This window comes from Panthera pardus, unplaced genomic scaffold, assembly GCF_024362965.1.
Source record: "Panthera pardus isolate Hobbes unplaced genomic scaffold, ASM2436296v1 HiC_scaffold_16, whole genome shotgun sequence".
NCBI lineage: Eukaryota > Metazoa > Chordata > Mammalia > Carnivora > Felidae > Panthera > Panthera pardus.
In genome coordinates this window covers 34596394-34613681 of record NW_026526721.1, presented here as the reverse complement: position 1 = coordinate 34613681, position 17288 = coordinate 34596394, and the positions used below count along the sequence as shown (strand labels likewise).

General features: G+C 33.6%; 1 long non-coding RNA gene across 1 annotated transcript in view; it reads right to left on the bottom strand.

Annotated features, from left to right (window-relative positions):
* Positions 1–648: 648 nt before the first annotated feature.
* The window catches only part of LOC109254336 (uncharacterized), a 55162-nt gene continuing 38522 nt past the window's right edge, over positions 649–17288 (bottom strand). Inside the window, exons 2-3 of the long non-coding RNA XR_002074761.2 lie at positions 4541–4577; positions 649–2878 (exon numbers count right to left, since the gene is read on the bottom strand). This is a non-coding gene — a long non-coding RNA (uncharacterized LOC109254336). The remainder of the gene's footprint in view (positions 2879–4540; positions 4578–17288) is intronic.

The window sequence follows — 17288 nt, the reverse complement described above, 5'->3', positions numbered from 1 at the left end:
AAGGAAGATAATTGTTTTATTAGAAATAGTAGCATAGCAATAGAAACAGGCAGGTAAATTCCTGAAACTAGAGGTAGAGGGGAAAGAAAACATTTAGCCCTCCCCCTTGCCAAGCTTCTATCCTGCTCCTTTGACCCCTCTCAGACTAACTCTCAGGCAACAGGTATTACCACTGCCTTTTGGGATATGGGTTAATAAATCTTCCCACTACTCTATCCATAACGAAGAGAAGTCCTCAGTTTTGTTGATGTTGGGGTAATTATTTTCTGTTTGCCAAGCTGGATCTCTGAATTCATTTTTTTTTCTTGAATACATTTTCATCCCAAAGGAAACATTGTTTTTCAAGGTGATTCAATTCTCCTAGACCATACAGATTTTGTGGTATTATTGGATTAAATAGGCCTTATGGGTTTACCTTGGGAACCTGGACACCATTTATAATATTTTCTGTGGGGGGAATGCATTTCAAGCTGTAAACTACCAGATCTACAAAAAGCTCATTAGTAAGCCAGAAATGCTCTTTCTTCTCTTTGCCTTACCTTTGCCTGTGAGAAAAGCAACCACAATGGTACGAACTGCATTCTTTTAACTAACTTCTTTTATCAGCTGGAATGCTTTTGTCTGTAAGTAACAGAAGACCCTGCTAAATGTGGCTTAAAAAATAAGGACATTTATTATGACATTCAGGAGGAAGTCCAGCGAGAAACAGATCTAAGCATTGGCTCAGCAGCCTAACAATGCCTTAAAGTACCTAAGCTCATTCTAACCTCTGGCTTGCCTTGCTCTGCCTGTCACAAACTTCCTCATCCCCAACCCCTTAGGCAGCAGTAACTCTATGCATTAAATCCTCATAACAACATCCAAAGGCTGGAAAGGAAAGGGAACTGAGGAGTTTTCTCCTTAGCGCGTATTTCTTTTATCAGGAAAAATACTTTTTCCAGAAGCCTTGCAACAGACTTTTTTTTATGTCCTCTTGGCCAAAACTCGGTTACATACAAATTCCAAATGAATCTCTGGTTGAAAGGGGAATGATACTATGGCGATATCCTTCATATTTTACACCTGAGCTAGAAGTGAACTCATCTTTCCTGAGCACATTTTTCCCAAACTTGAACAAAATTGGGGTTTGATCAGGGAAGAAGAGAGGACTGGTTGTTGGTAGGTAACCAATAGCATATGTCACATTGTAATTTTACTCCCATTTATTTCCTCTTGCTTAAGAGGTTTACTCTAGACCGGTAACATATGGCACTGGGCTGTGAAGATGAGACTTTAATGGGATACAAAGCACATTAACAAAATGTGTGCTAAATTGCAATGCTATGGTTGTGCTGCAAATTCAATGTTGTGAAATTATATTCCTGATTAGACAGTATAAATAGTGCAATGCCAGTTTGGATGTTACAGTGATTCATTGAGTTTAAAGACATAACATGTGGGAAACTCCCTAGTGCTAACAATGCTTACTTTTCACTGACCTATGTCCAATAAGCCAAAAGATAAAACATGTGAAATTCACATATAAACAAGAATGTTAGTTATATGCCACTTACTGTACAGATGGTCCCCAACTTACAATGGTTTGACTTATGATTTTTCAGCTTTATGATAGTGTGAAAGTGATACACATTTAGTAGAAACTTTATTTTGAATTTTGAATTTTGATCTTTTCCCAGGCTAGTAACATGCAGTCCAATGCTTTCTAGTGATGCTCGGCAATGGCAGTGAGTCAGAGCTCTGTCAGCCATGGGATCATGAGGGTAAACAACTGATACATTTACAACCATGTTGCACCCACACAACTATTCTGTTTTTCACTTTCAACACAACATCCAATAAATTACATGAAATACTCAACATTTAATTATAAAATAGGTGTTGCATTAGATGATTTTGCCCAACTGCAGGCTAATGTAAGTGTTCTGAGCACATTCAAAAGACTAGGCTAAGCTATGCTGTTCAGTAGGTTAGGTATATTAAATGCATTTTCAACTAATGATATTTTCAACTTACAACATTTATCAGGGTTTTATCAGGACATAACCCTATCATAAGTCAAGGAAGATGTGTACATTGAAATTATGGCAGCTTTTCTATGATTAATAACACAGGAAATGTCACTGATAGTCTAGGGACTATTAGCAATAGTTTTCTCAAAGCAATATCCCGTGAATTAGAGTCAGATATAACCAACAATACAGTCACCAAAGACATCCTTCTTCAGTAATACTCTTAGACACCTATTTAATAAAGACCATTGCTCCTTTTGTAAAAATCATACTCCTTATCACAAGGTTGCGTAAAAATAACTCACAACTTAGAAACGTATCTTAGGTCATCTTCTTTGTCTCAACAAGAGTGTGCAGCTCCCACCATAGGACCCAAAGAGAGGAGAGGTGAGTTCTAAACCCACTCAACTCCAGTGAAGTAATCTGATACAGGCTGGGTTACAGCCAGATTCAATTACTTATGCCTAAAACAAAGCTACAACACTTAAATACACAGAATCACAATGTCAACGTCTACTAGAATTTTCCTACGAATACAATGCGGTCCCTAGAAGAGAGGATAGTCCTTCTATAACCATATCCTGGTTGGGAAGCTTGTGAAAAGATATGAGTCTAAGAGAGAGTATACCCTCTGTATTACCTCTCTCCTTTAACTTTGAAATATCACATAGTAATGAAAACTATGTGTCATTATGACTTTCTTTGACTTACTTCTCTTCCTATGTGGGGTTAGAGCAAGTGAAAGCAGGGGTTCCCATCATTCTTTATTGAATGCCAATAGTTCTTTCTTCCTTAACTTTAGTTGGAGAGTGAAGATAAAAGGATTATCAAAATGGGAGTCTTCTGACTTCATCAGATTTAATGTGTGTCTGAAAGGGAGGAAAGCAATGCTTAAAGAGCATATAATGTATCTTTTCTTTTTGCACAAAACCAAAGGAAGAATAAAATATAATAAAAAAGAAGTACACAGACCACATTTACATGGGAAATATTTTTTAACTACAGTGAAAACTGTTTTACAAATTTTAGTCATTAGCCATAAAGTTAGAGCAATCTTAAAATTAGAAATAAATAAACAATGTCGGGGTAACCTAAAGCTATTCGTGTCAATTCAACTTGAATTCCTAACAGTTGTGCAGTTTGCAATTAACAATCTAACACTGCATTGTCCTATCAAATTTGAATTATGATCTTAATCAATTTATCAATAATAATTTAATGGTTGTTCAGCACTAGGCTTAGCTCTTTTAAGGAATACAAAGGGACTATAAACACAATGCCTGCTTCAAGGAGTTTACATCATAGTCAAGGAGATGATTATTACACTTGAAACAATACAGCATAATGCAGCAACTATATAAATTAAATGCTAGATTTACATGCAATCTGAAATGTACACATGTTCATACACTTCTGATATTTTATTTCTCATCTATTTTCTTCTTTTGACTTTTTGTACATGCAGTTTCTCTCCATTAGCTTGGCTATTGGTCTTTATAACGTGGGTGAAGCACCAGGCTTAATGTACTGTAGATTTTATCTAAAGCTGGTGTCTGTGACAGTTTCTGTCTGCCTTTACAAAGCCCAAAATAAAACTAAGCTAAAGTATTCTTGAACTTTTTATAATGTGAATAACTTTCTGCTTGCTTAAGAATTGTTTGGAATAATTTCTCAGGAAAGAACAGATGTTGGTAAAGCTAAAGAACTAATTGGGTTTTGCACAGTTCTGTCAATACATGGGAAAGCTTCTGTCTATCTAGATACCTGCCAGAAAATAACAAAAGGTTTTCACTGACATGCAAAGCAAGAGTTCATTTAATTTTTCAGAATTCTATTTTTCAACTCTATGTTCATTAGTTAAGTTGATATTCTTTGTCCCTAATTATGTTGTTTTAGGTGCTGAAAGATTTATTTAAAAAATATGTATAACTAATTACAAAACTACATAGATATTTGTACTTAATTGGAAGATGGATAGAGGTAGCTTATTATGATTTTGCAAGGAAAAAAAAAAAAAAAACAAAGCCCAAGTAACTATGATGTTTCAAATCCAAGAAAACTATGTATGCTTAAAAAAGTGAAATGTCTAGCTATAATTATTTCTTTTTACATCCAGGAATTAACCAACTAACTAAATATAACCTATATTAAATCAGTTCTACATCATAACCTCAACTTTAAAGTGGAAATCTTAGTAGACAAAAATCTTTTGCTAAGGAACTATTCAAAATATTTTCAAAAAGGTTTTATTCCTGCAACTAAGAAATTTGAATTAGAGATGCATAATAATGAAACATCTACTTAATGAGTTTTTTACATATTGATAGACAAATATGTAGAAAACGGTTTTAGTCTTGTTGAAACAAAATGGTCCTGATGTGCTTTATGTGTTCCTGACTTATTGTGAAATATATTTTAATTATTCAACAATTACTATCTTACCTATAAAAGGAAATTGTCTCTTTAAAGAAGTAGGATAAAAAAAAAATAGGCCAACTTGTTTATGAAGCAAAGTATTTTCATCCACTTACTCATAGTTCTTGGCTTTTGACAGGATGTCTTTGACATCTGAAATGGAAATATTCACTCTATAATTACACAACTTTATATTCATATATATATATATATATGTATATATATATACGTATATATATATACGTATATATATATACATACTCATGCTAAAAAAATTAGATGAGCTTATTTGAATTGCATAGGCCATCCATTAGAATTGAGGAATTTATTCAGTTGGGTCTATAATTCCTAAGTATATCCTTATATGACATTGCAACTTTTTCCTGCCAAGTATTTGTACATAGTTGTTTTTTTTTTTTAAGTTTATTTATTTATTTTGAGAGACAGAGTGAAGCCAGAGTGAGCCAGAGAGAAGCAGAGGGAGAGGGAGAGGGAGAGAGAGAATCCCAAGCAGGCTCCATGCTGTCAGTGCAGAGCCCAAAACAGGGATCAATCTCATGAACTGTGAGATCATGACTTGAGCTGAAATCAAGTGTTGAGCACTTAACCAACTGAGCCACCCATGGTCCCCTATCTATACATAGTTTAAAAGTTACAAAACTTTAATATATAGTTACATCTTTTGGCCACTTATTCCAAATAAGTCCCCATCAGAACAAAGGCAATTTATGCCTTGCATCATGATCCCTAGTAACTAAATTACAAAGGGATTAAAATGCACAGGTGATGAATGGTATAGATATACAAGGAATTTTTTTTTAATTTTTACATTTATTTATTTTTCAGAGGCAGAGAGAGATAGAGCACAAGTGGGGGAGGAGCAGAGAGAGAGGGAGACACAGATTCCGAAGCAGGCTCCAGGCTCTGAGCTGTTAGCACGGAGCCTGATGTGGGGCTTGAACTCACAAACCATGAGATCATGACCTGAGCCAGAGTCAGACGCACAACTGCCTGAGCCATCCAGGGGCCCCTACAAGCAATTTTTCATGCTGTGCTTTAATTTAAGAAGGGGACATGTATAAATGTTAGTTTGAAAAGCAGAAACTTTCAAATGATTTACAGTTTTCCTATATAAATACTGTGTATCCTAATCTCTTTTTCAGATTCAACTTTCTTGTGGGTCCAATGAGAATAAAATGGTTTCTAGAGAAGATTATATTTTTAGTTACTAAAATCTTATTACCTTTATTGAGATATATTTATTTTGAGACATTTAATCAACACTTAACTTATTACAACAAATCTCCTGTTCCTAACACCCCATTTATATTTTACCATTATTTAGGAAACATAGCTATCAAAATATTACAAAATAATGCATGTATTAGTCAAAGATGGCTACAATTATGCTAGATAACAAGCACCCCAAAAATCTGTGACTTGTAAAAACAAACATTAGGGCACCTGGGTGGCTCACTTGGTTAAGCGTCCAACTGGGGGTGAGGTCATGATCTCATGGTTTGTGGGTTTGAGCCCCGTGTTGGGGTCTATGCTGACAGCTCAGAGCCTGGAGTCTGCTTCAGATTCTGTGTCTTCCTCTCTCTCCATATATAATCTAGGATACCGAGTTCCCATTGCTTTTTGTATTTCTCTGGTAGTACACACCATAGTCTAACTTCTGCATTATTTGACTTGTCATTTACTGAATGCCACCTGTCAGTCCTTCAGAAGCTCTATTTTGCATATTTCCTGCATCTTAGCAAACTACAAGCTCCCTCAGATCAAAGGCTGTCTTACTCATCTTTGGCTTCTCTGTGGGGCCTAGCACATCTCTTTCGCACAGTAGGTTCTCAATAATATTCACATTTAAAAAAATGGTTTTGTAAGAAAAGATCTCAGTAATTTTTATTCATTTTGTCCAGGAGTTTCACAAAATGATATAAAATTTTACTCTAGGCTTCAGCAAAAGCACCTGGATCACAGACACTCAATAAACTGTAACGGGGTCATTAGAGGTAATTGGATCTATTTGAGCCAGGAAAAGACTGTGCCATTTGCCTTGAGGTATTTAAAATCAAAGATAGAACCTCATTTGTCTGGGATAATTTGAGTGTTGGTCTGCATAACAGTTGTGACCCCTTCAGACTATTATGGTTCTAAATTAAGGATTTTGAACATTCAACTAGTAAATGGTAAACTGACAAAAATTAGGATATACACTCACTAACTTGTAACACATTATTTATATGATTACAGATGTCTCCAAAGTTATTAAATATTTTTACTTATATAGAATAAAGTAGCTAAAATATTATATTTATAAAGTTTTTTTAATCCTCATTGATCTTTTTCCTATCTTCCTTAACTACTGCTTTTATATGCCACTAATTGCCCAAAAACATAATGTAGCCCATTACTTCTTTATAGGCTAAAGAAATTTAAATTTTAAAGCTAGAAGAGACTAGAAACTATTGAATCTTATCTGTTAATTTCACACACTAGCAACTGAGGTGCATAAAAATCATTATTAAGGTCTTAACCTATCAGAAGTTAAATTGTGACTGGTCTCCTGACTCCTGATATAATATTTTTATTTTATCATCGTTTGCCTTTTTAAACTCTTCTGTTTTTCAAGATCTCTATGATGAGACTCCTTTATAAGTACTTGGATTTATTTCCAACTTTACCCTCAACACAAGTCTTTACTCAGGGTAATTGCCTTCCATTATACAAACTTTTGTTGGGAAAAGTCTTCCCTTAAATTCCCTGCTGTCCAACTCAAAGACTGTCCTTCCTTATGAAACAAACTCTGCTGTTCCAAATCGCAGTGACTCTGGAGACTTCAAAAGCAATATTTTTGTCATCTACAGGTTTAAAACTCTAACTTAGGTGCCTTACATAAAGACAACTTTCAAGCAGTTTATAATACAGCTGGGGAGAGTAAACGTGTTCATGCAAACAGGGCAAAAGATTATGAGTGTTCTAAAATGGACACGGTGAGCTGTAGGAGCACAAATAAGAGGGGTATTTAGGTAATATCTGGTGTAAGCATTTAAAGATGGTAAAAAGTCTATAAAGAGGGAAGGACAATATGAGATGATAGGTAAGCATTGCTCAAAGGCAAGAGTTATACAGTGCAAAAGGAAAGCAGCAAATATCAAATTTGGCAGGGCCTTAGTGTTTGTTAAGCAGGGTAGTGAAGAAAGTGTAAAACAGGAGTAAGTCAGAGTGAAGCTTTATCTAGATAATATTAATTTCCAAGAAAAGGTACTTGAACTTCATTCAAGAACATGAAAAAATATGAAATATTGAGAGTATTTGAGCAATGCAATATCTTAGTCAGAATTTTGCTCAGGAAAATTAAACCAGCTAGAGTCTATAGGATGAACTGAAGAAGGACGTAACTCATGCCAAATAGACCAGTTGGGAATAGAATGCTATAGTTCAGGAAACGGTTAACAAGGGTCTGGACTAGAACAACAACTAGAAGAGAAAATAGGGGCTCAAACGTGTAACAACACTGGGATATAATCAATATGATTGGGTCATTGATTGGATATAGAGAAGAGAGAGAGAAGTAGTTAACAGACACGTCCATAGAGAAAGAAAGAAAAGAAAAAAGAAAAAACACAGAAGAACATCCAAATATCACAGAGGAATATAATTACATTTTTAAAAAAGTATTGAGTTCTGGAGCACCTGGGTGGCTCAGTCAGTTAAGAAGCCAACTCTTGGTTTCAGCTCAGGTCATGATCTCACAGTTTGTGGTTTTGAGCCCCACATCAGGCTCTGTGCTGACAGTGCTTGGGATTCTCTTTGCCTTCCCCTCTCTCTGCCCCTCCCCTGCTTGCACTCTGTCTCTCTCAAAATAAATAAGTAAACAACAACAACAAAAAAAGTATTGATTTCTAAGTTAAATCCACAACATGCATATTATATGTCCCACAAATTAATATGTATATTTTAAATACAGCAGCAATTTAATGCTTAATTACATACTGACATTTTGTTTATTAATTGTTTCAGCCATTTCCATCTTCAACAATAGGAGATACTTTCTGAGGCAGGGAAAAAAGAGGAGTGGATGGAATGAACTGACATGTAGAAAATCATTACTACATTTCACGTTCAGCATAATATATATGCTGCTATTGCCATTTTACAGAAAAGGAAACTAAAGCACAAAACTATCAGCTAGATTGTATTTCCAGAGAAGATATAATGTGTCCCCATTTTTATTGACTCCCAGGACTTAGTGACTGTCAAAGTTATCAGTGAGTTGAGGTTCTGGGAAACAGATTTTGGCTGAATATAAGAAAACAAACAAACAAACAAACTTTTCAACAATTACAGCTGTGAAGTTCAAGAAGAGAACTGAGATCTATGGGGAAATTCTAATGAGTTTATGTAGGTATGCAATCTATAATCAAGGGAAATCACAAAAGTTTTTGTCTCAAATTGTTTCAATATAATAATTGATATGTGAGTAAAGTACACAGAAGCAAATATTAGTATTTATGGACATATAATATATATTTGTATCTTTTTCTTATTAAAGGTTTTTCCTTGATTTTCCCAGAACCTCTTCATTAAGAAAACGATGCATATTTTTAAAATTTTAATGTTTATTTAACTTTATTATAATCTATGGAATGTATGTGAACTGTGTGTGACTTCCACAGTGTCTCTTTACTATCAGTCAGTAATAGCTTGACATGCAGAAACAGAAATGGTACCCTGTATAAAATGAAGGAAAGCTTCTTTGTCAATAGTCAGGTATATTTCAACAGCTAAATCCCTTCCAAAAACCCACAGCAAGGTATGATGAGATAGTAAGGGCTGAAGAATAAAAAACTTAGAGATCCACAGAGAAAAAGGCACAAATTCTTATTTAGGGCAAGAGAAAGTCTAAAACCCCCTAAGATTCTACTAGATTCCTTTTGGGGGGGGAGTCTATGTCTCAAATAAGACTTAATCCCCTGGCTCTTGGAGTTTATCACAATGGCAGGAGCTGGGCAGATTCATGATAGTTAACTCTGGATCATACATAAGATTTCTTCAGCTATTTAGGGGTCTGCATCAGGGAGAATTAATATGCCTACATGTGTGATTTAATGCTATCCAAAAGTATATTTTTATTTTTCAAAAAGAGAAACTGAGACTGAGGGAAGCTAAGAAATATTCTGAACATTATAGAATGGGTCAAGCCAACATTTTCATTCAGACTCCAAAGTTCATAATCTTTACACTATACCAAGTAGTTGTAATCTTACCTAAGCAGGTAAAAGTTTTTCTTAAAAAAATGTTTCCAAATTAGGATTCATATTTCAATTCCCAATTTGTTTTACTATTTGAATGACTGTATAGATCATAAAACAAACCTCTGGATCTTATACTATCACTTGAACTTAACCTTTAATTCCTCTTGATATTTCTGCTTAAAAGTAGACTTTTCCCTCATTGATTTTTTTCTCATAAAATCTCAAAAATACTTTAATATTTATAAATTCTAACTCTTCTTGACCAAACCTTCAGATAAAAAGAAGGAAAAAAAATTCAGAACTATTTACAAATTAACAACAATGCAAAAAACATAGAACACCCAGAAATGACAAATAAAGAAGAGGTCCCAGATATCAAACAAGAAAATTGCAGAATAAAGAGAACAAAATAGCAAGTAACTATTTAAAATACTGCTAACCAGAGGCCCCTGGGTGGCTCAGTCAGTTGAGGGTCTGACTCTTGATTTCAGCTCAGGTCATGGTCCCAGGATCATGGGATTGAGCCCTGTGTTAGTCCCTGTGCTGAGCATGGAGACTGCTTGAGATTCTCTCTCTCTCTCTGCCCCCTCCTCCACTTGCTCTTTCTCTCTAAAATAACATAAAATAAAAAAAATAATAAAATAAAATTAAATTAAATTAAAATAAAATAAAATAAAATACTGCTAACCAAAGGAAAAACCAAAGAGATATTCTGAATTTGGGCAGCTTTCTTTTGACCATTTCCAAATGAACACACCAAAATTAGATGTTTGGTCTGAAACATAGTCACTTGTGATTAGAGTGGGGTATTCAGAAAAAGGTCTCTCTGTTCATTTAGACTATTAACCTCTACACACACACACGCGTGCGTGCGTGCGTGCGTGCGAGCACACACCTACAAATACATCCACAAAAGCCAACTATAAATTACTTTTTAATATGAAAACAAGCACTCACAATCTTCTGCACATGTGATTCTATATATTTGTATGATTCAGAGAACACTGTACCAGGTATAAAAGTAGACTTAGATTCTAAACTGAAGTTTACCCCTTATTAATAGAGTGACTCGAAAAGTTACCAATAACCTTGTGCCTCAGTTTTCTTATCTGTAAAATAAAGGAGTTGGGATGGATGATTTCTAAAGTCATTTCCAGCTATATGATTATATATGAATCTCAGACAAGTGAGATGAGAAAATCTATGTGGCTGTATTGAATTGTCTTTGTCCTTGGTCCTGAACAGCTTCAGACTTTAGGGCTGATTCATTATAGTCAGGGAGGAAAATTTCCATTTCAATTTCTAAGATAATCATGGCCAGGTTTAACCCTTTCAGATTAAATGTTAATTTTCTTATTTTTCTTAGGCCTCTATATTTGTTATCCCAGGACTTTCCTATAATTAGATGTCAGTCTTTTGATTAATTCTGTATTTGCTTCAGGAAAGTACCTACTTTTAGCCCTTAGATTATTTCTAATGTGTGTGCTCCCTGCCCTATCTATACTTGCTCTTGTGCTTTTATGCCTTTTTTCTTGCACCTAAGCAGCACTTTACTTTCACTGATTATTCTCTTTAAGAGCCTGATCTTTCCCTTTAAGATTCAACAATTATGGTCAATAATATACAGAATGATGTACCTCTAGTTCTTCTTTGTTTTAAACCAAAAACATTTTATCTCAGATATAGAAAATCCTCTTGTTATTATTTATTCTTATTCCCAAACATCTATAATTTCCTTAAAATAATGGTAATTAAAATGTCCATAAAATATTTTCCAAAGTTTTAATTATTGTATAGGCAAGAATAAATATGTTCTACTTATATAACTTAAAGTATAGCTTACCATGCTCCATAACTCAAAATTAGAAAATTATAGTAAATCAACTGGTGTGTGCATAAGAATCACTTTACCAAACTGTAAATTTAGTAATGAGGTAACTAAATTCAAAAGTTCAAATGGCTGATCAAGTGGTAATTTATTAATGTGTTTTTATCACTCAAACATACGTAATGATATATTGTTTTAATTAGTAAATGGGATATACAAGTGATAAAGAATACTTTCTGTCTTTCTACTCTTTCTTTGTTGATCATATCTAGAGGTTGTCTGTAGCCTGAAGGAGAAACAGATGGATTGATAAATAAATCTTTACTGTATAAAAACTTAAATAGGAAATCATTATCCTAACTAAAAGTCTCTGAATTTCGGCACCGATTCATTTTTATTTATTTATTTATTTATTTATTTATTTATTTATTTATTTTATTTATTTAATTTATTTACTTTAGTTTATTCCATACCTTTAACTTATTCCTTTAATTTATTCTACAATGTCTAAGGCAGAATTCCAAGCTGCTGGCACTAGACAAAGACTCAAATACAGAATAGAGGGTCACAAACTGACTCCGCCAGGGAATGTTTAGATAAACACTACCATGTAATAACCATAAACACCAATTATTGCCAGGACAGATGAGTATGACTGTGACATTACATTTCTGCTTTCTACACACACTTCTGAAGTAGTTTTAGTTTTAGTTCTTTTCTGAGTTCTCTTACCCTTCAAGACTATTTTTTGGGAGTATGGAGTTACAAAGAAAAAGAAAGTTATCATTAAGAAACAGTTCTCTAGAGTTTCCCAACTGAAGCTGTTGATGAAGCTCTTACATGTTAGATACCTCGATTGTTAATTCTATAAAAAATTGTCCCAAATTTTAGTGCTTTTCTAGAGTCTAGCAAATAATTCTAAATATCTCCACTTGCTGTGCAAGAAAATGAAGCCAGATTATCAGCTTCTTTGGATAGTTATTTTATTATTATTAGTATTATTATTATTATTATTATTATTATTATTATTATTATTATTTTAGTGTTTACTTATTTTTGAGAGAGACAGGAAGACACAGTGTGAGCCGGGGAGAGTCAGAGAGAGAGGGAGACACAGAATCCGAAGCAGGCTCCAGGCTTCGAGCTGTCAGAACTGTGAGATCATGACCTGAGCCAAAGTCAGACACTCAACTGACTGAGCTAGCCAGGCGCCCCTACTTTGGATGGTTCTGTAAAGTGATGCAAACAATCAGAATCACCGTTTATTGTGAGCATTCTCCAAGCGAATTTTTGGTTATATAGTGCAATTTATGTTTATAATGACTAGGTAAAAATTTGTGATATATTAAATTTATAATATAGAGTTGTGATTTTGTTATGTATATATAGTTTATTACACACAGAGTCCTTTTTAAATAATTAGTGTGTACAGTAAGTATATTTATACTCATATTATGCCTTTCATAACAAAACTACATTTTAAATGTCTCTAGTGTCATGAGTGCTTTTTTAATTTACAAAAATATTTATTGAGAATCTGGTATATGTCAGACACCCTCAATGCATCAGTAACATAGCAATGAAGAAATCCTGACTTGAATAATAATTGTTGGGAAATAATATTCATACTGTTTGAAGTAGTTATTGTTTTCTTTAATATGGTATATAGGAATATGCTGCAATGAAACAATTACTTTTTGTAATTTAATTATGGTAAAGCAATTTTTTAAAGACAACCATTACAATTGCTAAATATTCTCATGACCAATTACCTTCATATCATCTTGTCAGTTCGTTGTACTGAAAATCTTGTTTCCATACAACTATTAATGCTTTAATTTTATTGCTCTCATTTTATGCATGATGGTAATGGAAAATTGCACACAACTTGTTGAATCTTGCAGTTCCACAAGATAGTTCATCTTTCTACTTTACTGTGACTGGATAATATCCTTTCTGTACACAATGTGTTTGTTCTTCTAGCTCATCTCTTTCTATTTTATTTTCTGTCCTACCTCTTGAGTTTGCTATTATTCTTCTTCACCCCCTACCCCATAACAAACTTTCCAGCAAACTTGACTCCAGGGTTCCTTTGTGCCATCCTTTAAAAAGAACAGTATGTGAAATATGCTTTAATAGCATGCCCTTGCTGCTTATATAAAGAAACACCGTAGGTAAAATAATGTTCCATATCTCTGTGATATATTGCCATTTGTGACATGATTTCCAAGGGACTATAACTTTATTTTATTTTTTTCAGTGACTTTACATGAAGTATTTAATAGTAAGTTTCTGTATGAGCATATCAACTAGAAGAAATGTTTACTGGTCTTGATTAACCAGAAATTTCCCTATTATTAAGTATTGTGTGATCAAGTACATTTTTCTTAAACTGCCAAAAACTTAAAGCCAGGAACCAATCCAAGCTTTATGGGACATCAGGCTTATATAATTTTGGGAGCCTTGTTTCAGAAAAAAGAATTTAAAATTATGAATACAAGGGGTGCCTGGGCGGCTCAGTCAGACAAGGGTCTGACTCTTAATTTCGGCTCAGGTCAGGATCTCAGTGTTCCTGAGTTTAAGCCCCGCATCTGGCACTGTGCTGATGGTGTGCAGCCTGCTTGGGATTCTCTCCCTTTCTTTCTGCCCCTTCCCCATTCATGCTCTCCCTCTTTCTCTCTCAAAATAAATACATAAACTTAAAAAAATAATAAAATCATGAATACTAAATTAGGTACAGGGCTGTGGAAGAGCCTCATTCTAGTTCAGGGCTTTTGAAGCTGGGGACTTATCAACAACATGACAAATCCACTTCTGCTTGGAACCTAAATTTTATTCCCAACTGCTACTATTTTCCTCTATCATCATTTCTGAATGCACTAGGTACCCTCTTATCCTTACACAACTGCAATCTAATTGATTGATTAACTGAAATTTCTGGAAAATATGGAAATTTAAAAAAAAATACATACACATGAACAAATATATACTTTAAATTAACACATGCAAATATTCATTTGTCAATCTTTTGATTGATATCCAAGGCTTTTTATATGGTTAAAGAATGAGCTAACAGATATTTCCTACTTAATTTCCCCCATCCTCACCTTTTACAATTTAATTTGTACATTTAAATTTTGCATTAATGGTTTAACATTTCCTATACTATGCTTTTACAATAAACTACCTCAAAATTGTTTGAAAATAGGTGGACTAAAGTTATCATTCATGACTATTTGTACATAGATTCTCTATTTTGTAGATTGTCCATGGCAATATTGTATTACATGGTTGATTACCCTAGCCCTTTCTGAATTGCTTCCTTTGGTTATATTTGGCATATGCTATGTAAATAAAATAGAATTCATCCCACTCAAAACATATGATAAAGTTTTTATTTTATAGAATTTTGAACTATCTATGTTACTTCAACTTTCCAAAATCCTAGGTAGTTGATAACTGAATATACCTTAGGTGTCATTTCTTATACACATGGATTATTTATACTCAAAAATAATAGAGATGGGAGATTCTTTTTTTTTTTTAATCAGTAGGTAAAAGTAGAAATGAGTCAATATGGTAACATAGCTTTTGTGTTGTATTTAACATTTTAAATTTACATAGAAACAAATTATAAAAATATTAGCTGTCATCATCTGTCTTGTCACATAACAGTGAATTGCAAATAGTCACTGGTATTTTCATTTGACCTTGTGGTGTGGAGTTTTAAGAGCATGCATTAGTGCACAGATATGTATTATCCTTTAAAATCTGCATCCAGTCACGTGGGTTCAGTTTCAGTATCTGGTGCTATCATCTAGAACAAAAATAGGTTTTTCTTTCATCTGTACAGCATAACGGAAGAATTTGAACCAAAGTCAGATACATATTCTGAAGGAAATCACTGTCTACCCTTCTATGAGAGAACTAAATTTTAGTAATTTACTTCAAGTTTTAGTTGTGCAATCAATTAATTTCATACACCTTATGTTGCCTCATCCAAGATGGAGTGATTTTATTTTTTAAAAACCAAAAGATAGGTTGCTTCATAGTGTGCACCTTGCTATGAGCTACAGTAATTTTTGTAAGTCCATTAATTCAGGAAATTTGATTTTACACCATTTTGCAGACCAAAATACCATGTTATTGCATGGATGAGAAAGAAAAATTAAATACTTCAAAATATTTTCTCAGAAAAACTGTTAGTTTAGGTTATTATAAAAAATATACCTAAGCCAATAGGCCTTATAAAACTATAAAATTAAAGAATATGAGTCCTTTTAGAATCAACAAGCTTAAGTTCTTTTCTGAACACAACATAATCACACATCATTATAAGCTGTCATTTCTGAAACTTGGTCATTGTTTGAATGTGTGATAGTCCAATATTGGAGAAGTACCTAAAATGGATCATGAAAAGGATTGGGGATTAAGAGTGATGCCATAACAGAATGGACTGAAATTACTGGCACTGTTAGGCCTGCAAAACCTAAAATAAAGAGGAAATAAGACTGAAATACATAATATGGGAGGTATTTAATAAGCTGAACTGTGTGACTTTTCTACTAACTTCAGTGTTATGTTTACAAAATTAAGAAACATTTTTTAAGCATTTCCTTTCATAAAAATTCTAAACATAGGTGATTTGTCACTTTAGGATATAGTATATAGTAAAAATATAAAATAACTCATGCAAGATTTAGATATGCATGAGTTACAATTGGGTTACTACAGGAAATGAAGAATCTTGACAGAACTACTTCTGATCAAAGCAAAGAGAGTAACCATACCTTGGTGCTCCTGTGCAATAGAATGTTAAATAGACAAATAGCAATTTGTCTGTAATTATGTTTCATTTTTTCACTTTGATTTTCACAACACAGGTTATCATGAAAAATAAATGATCTAAAGAAGTATCGCTTCGAATGAATATAAGGAATAATTGATTTATAAGACAATTCATTCTATTTCTTCCTCTAGTGAAAAAATATATTAGTTACAATCATGTGTATATTTACAATAAAGTTTAAGATAGTACAAAAACTCATTGAGATTCCTTGCTTCATAGTGACTACTAAAGTATTAGGTATTGATGGCATAAATCATGGATCCACTTTTAGGATATAAGTTCCTATGAAACAAAATTGGCAGCTTATTGCAATAAGCATAAGTATATCATTAAAGACTATACATGTAACATTCTAAAAATGCCAGCTTGCCTTTAGAATGGCCACATATTTTCATTTGTAATTCTTGTGCTTATCTGTCAGGATAGGCTTAATTATGCTATAGTAACAAACAACTCTAAATGTCTCAGTGGTTAACCCAGCAAATGTTTATTTTTTTTTTTCTTACTGTGTACAATTAGTACAGACCAGTTGAGGGTTTTGTTCATTGTCTTTCAGAGACCAGGCTGATGTGTATGTTGTAGCTATTACTTGGAATGCTGTGGCAGCAGGAAAGACGATTTATGAGGATCTAACTCTGTCAATTAAATGCTCTGGCCCAGAAGTGGCCGATGTTACTCGTGTTCATGACTCCTTTGGCCAGAGCTAGTCACATGGGCTCACCTGAGGAAGCCAAGTAAAAAGGAAATCATGAAAGAAAATCCCACCAGGTAGCCAGAGCAGAAAGAGTTGGTGAAGAGCACTAATGATTTCCACATCGTACTTGCAGCACCAACCTTAATGTTGTAAAGGCAACTATTATTGATTGAATAGCTCATTTAAGTGTTGACTTCTTTAAAACACAACCATGACTAGAAAGTAATATTAA